We start from the raw sequence: 6,584 nt of genomic DNA, 5'->3' as shown, positions 1-6,584 counted from the left end.
GTCCGGGCGGAGTCCTGCTGCAGTTGATGTCGGAGGCGGAGCCCGGCTCCCGTAGGAGTCCGGGCGGAGCCGTGCTGCAGTTGATGTCGGAGGCGGAGCCCGGCTCCCGTAGGAGTCCGGGCGGAGCCGTGCTGCAGTTGATGTCGGAGGCGGAGCCCGGCTCTCGTAGGAGTCCGGGCGGAGCCGTGCTGCAGTTGATGTCGGAGGTGGAGCCCGGCTCTCGTAGGAGTCCGGGCGGAGCCGTGCTGCAGTTGATGTCGGAGGCGGAGCCCGGCTCCCGTAGGAGTCCGGGCGGAGCCGTGCTGTGGTTGATGTCGGCGGTGGAGCCCGGCTCCCGTAGGAGTCCGGGCGGAGCTGTGCTGTTGTTGATGTCGGCGGTTGAGCCCGGCTCCCGTAGGAGTCCGGGCGGAGCTGTACTGTTGTCGATTCCACCGAGGGTTTCGGCTGTGGGTACTTTATACCCAACACCAGTCCCCCTACTTCCGAGTTTGAATTTCAAGCGAAGGAAGTACACAGAGAGAGAGATTGGTACAGCCGGAACCGTCCCTTCGAATCCTGCGCACTGCCGCCTCCAGATATTTTGGCATTAAATGAGCGCGTGCCGGAGTCTTTTCGAATTGGAGCGGTATGAGGGGACGCTTCGAAAATCCCGTAGGTACACTGGCCTAGGTACGGTGCAATTATGATCCTGCCAACCGTCAGCCGCTTTTAGCCGTCTGCCAGGGGGAGTGGGACACGTGTCGGATGCGGACTGGCCTGGGGGATTCGCGATCATTATGGCGCCGGATCCCAGGGTCTATTTAAACCCGTCCTCCCCCCTTCAGGCATCCTACTCCATTCCTGAGTTTTCGCTGGTGTCTGTCTTCTCTTCGAGAGCCTTGCTCTAGTGAACGTCTTCTCGAGCCGTAGGCGCCTCCCGTTTCTCGTCCCCCAGATCCCTCAGAGCAATATAGGTTAGTGCCAACCTTCCTCTCACCGCCTAGGGGCTTCTCCTCTCTTCATTACTTTTGTGCCTCCCTTCGAGTTAGCCTTCGGCGTCTCGTTCCCCTTTCGGTCTGTCTTTTTAGGGTCCTTTAGATCCTCCCTTCGAAACTACTCAAAATGTCTTCTGACTCTTCTGCTCCCGGCAGTTCTGAGAGTTCTTCCGCTTCAAACCCCCAGGTCGCTGTCTCTGCAGACGAACCTGCGTCCGGGGCAGGGCCTCGCCCGGTTTTTGCATCGGGCGCTATTCAATGTTCGTCGACTTCGGATGAACTCCTTCTGATAAGGGTTCGGTATGGGGTTCCTTCGGAGTACGACCTGGAGCTACCTGGCCCCTCTGACCGGGCCAGCACTCCTCCTCCCGGTCGCTTCTGTTTGTATCAGGAAGCGTTCCGTGCCGGACTCTGACTTCCGCTTCCTGTCTTTGTTGCTGCCTTCTTCCGCTTCTTGGACATTTCTCTCGCCTCCGTGGTCCCGAATTCCTTTAGGTTTTTGATAGGGTTTCTCTCCCTCTGCCACATAGCCGAGGTCCAGCCGTCTCTCTCCTTGTTCAGGCATTTTTATACCTTCAAACACCATCCTTCGGCGAAGGACTGGTGGTACTTCTCCCCCCAGTTTGGTAAGAAGGGGTTGCTGAAGGGCGCCCCTTCTTCGATTCACAATTGGAAGGGGAAATTTCTCTTCGTCCACTGCCCGACCCTGGAACTGGGCCTGCCCCCTTGGGGGTCTCTGAGGGATTCCGTCCGTCGGGCTCCCAGCCTGGGAGAGGACGACCTCCAGGCCGCCCAGAAGCTTCTAAGTTATCCCGCTCCTTCCCTTCCTAATCTTCTGAGGGAGCAGCTTCTTTTCAACATCGGCCTGAGCCCTCAGGATCCAGCGAGTATTCATCTTTTCTTATCTTTTCTTGCCTTCCTCTTCTCCTTCTCTTTATTTCTTTTTCCTTCCCACTCTCTTCTTTTTCTTTCTTTCTTTTCTTTTTTTTTTCTTTTCTTTTTTTTTTTGACTCTTGATTGACCGGTGTTGTTTCTTTTTCCCTTTTTCTTTTCTCATCATTATTGTTTTTTTTTTTTTTTTAGCAATGGACGCCGAAGCAACGCGGATGCTCGCCAGGGGCATGAGAGCTCAGAAGAGAAAGGGCGCGGCGGCCTCCGGATCGACGAAGAGGGCCAGGGCGGAGGAGACGAGCTTGGCCGCGCCCGTCCAGGCGGCCCCGGCCATCGACATTCCTTCAGATGCCGAGCCAGTGGCCCCCCGAGCTTCCTCGAGGAGCCCGCCGACTGGGGCCCCCACTCCGGGGGTTCGCCCCACAGAGGCGCCTGCCGCGGGGAGGAGGAGGAAATCGGTGGCTCACAGGGCGAGTAGCCACCGAGCTGCTGCAGACGAGTCCGTCTGCTCCGAGGGGGGATCGGAGAACCCCTTCAACGACAAGGACTTGATCAGGCGGCTGCTCGATGGCTGCATCCTGTCCGACGTCGTGGAGAGGATCGACCGCGCCGATCCCGAGCAGCGGGCTTGGGACTCTTTGGGGTCCTTCCTCGAGGTAAGCGGATATTTATTTACACGGTCACCCGGCCTTTGTTGTAATTCTCTATCCGTCCTTGCAGATTGGGCATCAGCTCTTCGCCTATGTCGAGGCGATGAGCCGCATGAGAAGGGACCTCCTTCAGGTGGAGGAACGCTGTCAGGCCGAGGTGGCTCGCCTCCAAGCGAAGACGGCCGAAGTAGCCGCCCTCCAGGAGGCCCTGGAAAGAGAGAGGCAAGCCCGGGAAGAGGAGAGACAAGCCCGGGAAGAGGAGAGACGGAGCTTGGAGGAGTCGGCGAGGAAGGCGGAGGCCGAGGTTGCCCATTTGGCCGAGCAAACTCCGGTTCTGGTCTCGGAGGCCAGGGCCCTTGCGGTGGAGGAGTTCAAGGCCTCCGCGGAGATGAGGGAACTGAACGTCCAGTTCGGCCAGGAGGCGTTCACCAAGGGGTTCGAGCTCTGCCAAGAGAAGGTGGCCAGCAAGTTTTTCGAACTCGACCTCAGCTTTCTTGAGGAGTCTGAAGACGAGGCCGGCCCCTTGTCCGCCGCCGCCGCAGTCGCACCCCCCGCGCCGAGTTCTCCACCTCCTGCCCCTGAGGTCTGAGACCTCTGATCTTGCGCCCTTATTTTGTCGCCATATTTCCTTTCTGTTTGTCTTCAAAATTATTCAACCAATAAAGTCGAATTTCTTGTTGTGGATGGCTTCTTCTTCCCCCTCCTCCTTCTTTCTGCTTTTCTTCTTGCAATGAGCCGATCTTTAATGCTTGCACCTTCCGATGACAGTGCCCTACCGAAGCACTCCCCTTGCCCCTAGGGGTCCCACTGAAATCAACAATCCAGCGATTGAAAAAGGAGGTCCTCCACCTGACGAAGAAGTTGAAGAGGTCGGAAGGCGAGCTCCGCAAATCGAGAGAAGACCATTCTGAAGCCGCCGCTGAGGCCATCCACTTTAGGAGTCTCCAGGTGAAGGCAATCATGGATTACAGCCGGAGGAAGGTAAACTTCACAAAGGAGCTCGAGGAATGCAAGAAGAGTACCAGCGACTGAATTTGGGCTCAAGAAGCCAGGATCAGCGCCCTTAAGGTGGAGCTATCAGCTGCGAAGAGGAAGATCGGCCAGCTGGAGGGAAACTCATCCCGGCTCCTGGCCCGGGTTGATGATGAACAGAAGTGGTCGCAGAAGGTCTCCGACCTCCAGAAGCAGCTTCAAGACGTCGAGATGAGCCACGACGTGCAGCGGGCCAGCTGGCGCTGGCAAGTGGAAGAGTACAAAGAGAGATTTCGGAAGGCGGCTGACGAGGTCGTTCGTCTTCAGAGGCAGCTGGTTAATAGGGCGCAGCTTACTTCCGCCCAAGATACCGAAGAGCTCCAAGCCCTGAGAGGCACTGTCGAAGGGATTTCTGTCTCCCTTTGGGAGAAGACAGCCGAGCTGCAACAAGTGAAGATCCAACTAGCACTTGAGCGGAAGGCCATCGCAGACGCGGAGGCGGAGTCCGAAGTTTTGCGGAAGTGGCGTCGAGAAGCGGAGGCTGAGGGCCAACAACTTCGTCGGGCGCTCCAGGACGCGCTGCGGAAGAGGAAAGAGCTAGAAGAAGCAATGGAGAACCTGAGGCAGTCCTGGTTGAGGGATGAAGTAGATAACCCTAGGTCGGAGGGAGCAGGACCTCCTTAGAGCTCTTTTATCTGTATGTCTTATCATGTAGTTGCTTTCTTTTTGTCGTTTTGTCCTTCTTTCCTTGGCCGTCCTGGCCTTGTAGTATGTATATATCGAAAATGAAATGGAAAGAGCATTTTGCGTTATCTCGTCCGTGCGCCGCGCTAATATTGTTGTCTGCAGAACCTTTGACGTTTGACTTGTCTGATGTAGACGTCATGGGGGGGGCTTTTTCCTTTCATCCGATCTTGTTAGGCGGCCGAGTTTCGTCGCCATTGACCCTGGCTGCATAAGTCGCAGATGGGGCCCGACTCCCATAGGAGTCCGGGCGAAGTCTTCCTTGTAGGCGGAACCCGGCTCTCGTAGGAGTCCGGGCGAGGTCTTCCTGGGCGTTGGAACCCGGTTCCCGTAGGAGTTCGGGTGAAGTCTGTCTTGGCGTTGGAACCCGGCTCCCGTAGGAGTCCGGGTGAGGTCTTACCCGACGTTGGAACCCGACTCCCGTAGGAGTCCGGATGAAGTCTGCCTTGGCGTTGGAACCCGGCTCCCGTAGGAGTCCGGACCTTTCATTTTGCTCGAGCCGGCGTGAGGTTCTCCTCGCGTTACCAGCCTGGCTTGCGGGGGCGCTTTAGGGCGCTGCGAGGCCTCTCCCTCATCCGGTCTAAAAGAACCGGGTCTTCGACTTTGCTCATGTCAGGACGAGGTTCTCCTCCTGTTCCTGACATGGCTGTGGGGGCACATTAGGGCATTGTAAGGCCTCTCCCCCCATCCGGTCTAAAAGAACCGGGCCTTTGACCTTGCTCAAGTTAGGGCGAGGTTTTCCTCCTGTCCCTAACAGGGCTGTGGGGGCACATTAGGGCGTTGTAAGGCCTCTCCCCCCATCCGACCTAAAAGAACCGGGCCTTTGACTTTGCTCAAGTTAGGGCGAGGTTTTCCTCCTGTCCCTAACAAGGCTGTGGGGGCACATTAGGGCGTTGTAAGGCCTCTCCCCCCATCCGGTCTAAAAGAACCGGGCCTTTGACTTTGCTCATGTTAGGATGAGGTTCTCCTCCTGTTCCTGATATGGCTGTGTTTTTGGAGGGATCATATCCAGTCATAATACATCCACGCTAGGTGGGAGGGGCACGCTAGGTAGAAAGAAAAGTAGATTCAAGGCGAAATCGTAAGTGATACATTTACAGTTTTTTCGCTCCTCCTTGAGGCCCTCCGGTGATGGAGTCGATGGTCCCGATGGGAGGCCGGTCCCCGGGCTGCTCCTCCATTTTCTGCGGTTCAGGCGGTGGGAGGGCTCTTGGTCGGTCTCCTCTACCCTCAGGCTGACGGCGGATGAATCTGTCGAGTCGACCTCGCCGAATGAGCTCCTCGATCTCGTCCTGGAGCTGGATGCATTCTTCGGTGTCGTGGTCGTGGTCGCGGTGGTAGAAGCAGAACTTGTTGGGGTTGCGCTTCCTGGGATGTGTGCGCATCCTCTCCGGCCTAGGGAGCTGCTCCCTGATCTCCATCAGTACCTGGGCCTTCGAGGCGTTGAGGGGGGCGTAGTTGCGAAATCTCCCTGGTGGGGAGCCCCGCCGAACCCTGCGGTCCGGGCTTCTCTGCCTGCGTGCCCGGGGTGGAGTAAGGGCACGCTTATGTCCAGGAGGGGATCGGGAACATGGCCGGGCTTCCTTTGGCCTTTTCTCTACCGCGGGCTTACTCGAATCTCCCGCTTGACGCTCCCTTGCTGTCTCCTCGTCCTTCATTTTGAAGGCTTCTTCCGCTCGGGCGTATCCTTCAGCCCGAGCCAGTAAATCGGCAAAATTCCTGGGGTACTTCTTCTCCAGGGAGTACAAAAGATCATTCTTCTGAAGGTCACCTTTCAGGGCGGCCATGGCAACTGACTGGTCCAAGTTCCGGACCTCCAACGCCGCGATGTTGAAGCGGTTGACGTAGGCCCGTATGGACTCCCCTTCCCTCTGCTTGATGTTGATGAGGGACTCCGAACCCTTCCGGGGACGTCGGCTGCTGACAAAATGGGCCACGAATTGGTGGCTCATTTGATCGAAGGAAAAGATGGTACCCGACTTCAAAGCCGAGTACCAGTTCCTCGCTGCTCCCTTCAAAGTAGATGGGAAAGCCCGGCATAAAATGGCGTCAGGAGCGCCGTGAAGCAGCATCATCGTCCGGAAGGCCTCCAGATGATCAACCGGGTTCGAAGTCCCGTCGTAGCTTTCGAACTGGGGGAGCTTGAAGTTTGGCGGGATCGATTCCTGCATAATCATTTGGGAGAAGGGAGGGTCAGTGCAAATATCCTCACCATAAGCGGGAGGCGCATGGCGGAGTTCTTCGATCCGTCGGTTCATCTCCTGGAGCCTCCGGTCCAGGAAATCCTCTCGACTCCGAGTCTCGAGGGTCCTTTGGCAGAATGGGGGCAGGGATCTTCCAGGGGTGGAGTCGT

Source organism: Elaeis guineensis, chromosome 4, assembly GCF_000442705.2.
Source record: "Elaeis guineensis isolate ETL-2024a chromosome 4, EG11, whole genome shotgun sequence".
NCBI classification, from domain to species: domain Eukaryota; kingdom Viridiplantae; phylum Streptophyta; class Magnoliopsida; order Arecales; family Arecaceae; genus Elaeis; species Elaeis guineensis.
The sequence above is the reverse complement of the archived record's forward strand: the minus strand, read 5'-3'. Positions refer to the sequence as shown.